Raw genomic sequence first — 1,597 nt, forward strand, 5'->3', positions numbered from 1 at the left:
AGTATTTTAGTATTAGAACTGCACCCGCTGACTCCCAACATATTTGAATCCTCCTACCAAGATATCTGCGTACCTATTCGAAATGTATCTCGAAATATACTATATACCCTAAGCTATGTACTGTATTTGTGACGTTTTATTATTGAAGTATGGTTTGAAGATATGACGGACGATATAATGTTTTTCAAAGCTTGATTAGGGAAGGCACGGTGGCTCAGTGTTACAGCGCTTACTTCTGGTGCTTGGAGTCCCTGGTCCAAGTAACTTTGTGGTGGACAAAACGTCTCCGTGGGTTTTCTCGGGGTACTCCCGTTTACTCCCACATTTTCATCCTACCAAGTCTTCCATTATCATGCACTTGCCTTAATTATCCGTATCCCTTAGCCTAAAGGACATAATCGTGAGATGTTAAACTGAAAGATTTCAATGATTTTCGAACAAAGAGTACAACAGTTTTTGTAGGTAAAATATTTAGAGAGACACATAAGCAAATGCAAGATCAAGACCAAGACCCTTGATGGTGGTGGCGGTAGTAAGCCCCTGATTTGAGGCTATTAAACTCAAGAAGGTCGAGCCCAGAGCAGGGGAGGATCCAGGCCAACTTCTCGGGGGGCGGTGTGTTGTCATACTGCTACTTAGAGCTACTTTTAACAGCTTCAAACTCTGGGATGGGTTTTATTTATATATGTAAAATAAGAAAGTTTCCTCTTCTGGAGGGGGTCGATCGTCCCCCCCTGGATCCGCCACTATCCCAGAGCCACACAGAAAGAAAGAAGGAGTTCTACCACAACGCTTGGCACTGGAATAATTGAAGCACAACATCATATTATTATTATTATTATTATTATTATTATTATTATTATTATTATTATTATTATTATTATTATTATTATTATTATTATTATTATTATTATTATTATTGAACAGTCGTCAGTACTATTTATACGAAAATAAACATATGTGTGATTTCTTCTTATGTCCAATGTTTATGGCCTTTAGGCTAAAAGAGACGGATAATTCATGCATGCAATTGAATTTGTTGACCACGAAAGATTTGGTGGAATGAGAATGTGGTACGAAAAGGGGAGAATCTTGAGAAAATCCCCGAACACAATGTTTTCCCCCTATAAACTCACATGGTCGGGAATCGAACCGGAGACGCGTCACACCGGAAGTGAGCGATCTACCACTGAATCACCGTGTCCGCACAGGTGTGAACTTTTTTCTTTAAGAATAAGAAACATGTACGTTTCATTCTTAATTAGGCTCTTCTCAAAAGTCAAAGGTCAAAGTGCACATATTGTGTCCGGTTACATGTAAATACCATCAGTAGGAACTGCATATCAACAAGCAGTGTGCATTAAAACGTCACCATATCCCATTGATGTAATTTATTCTTTTTAACAATCCATATATCTTCACGTTTGGCATTTACATAAAGAAACACACACACACACACATAATCACATATAGGCATACACACAATGGAGCTCTTCTCTGCTAGATGGTAACACTGTTATCCGAACTCCACCTACTCATCTGCAAGGTGAGAAGATTTTCTTTCTGGTTGGCTCGCTCCAGTAACCCTGAAATATAA

The sequence above is a fragment of the Thermobia domestica genome, chromosome 5, assembly GCF_964235325.1.
Source record: "Thermobia domestica chromosome 5, izTheDome1.hap1.1, whole genome shotgun sequence".
NCBI lineage: Eukaryota > Metazoa > Arthropoda > Insecta > Zygentoma > Lepismatidae > Thermobia > Thermobia domestica.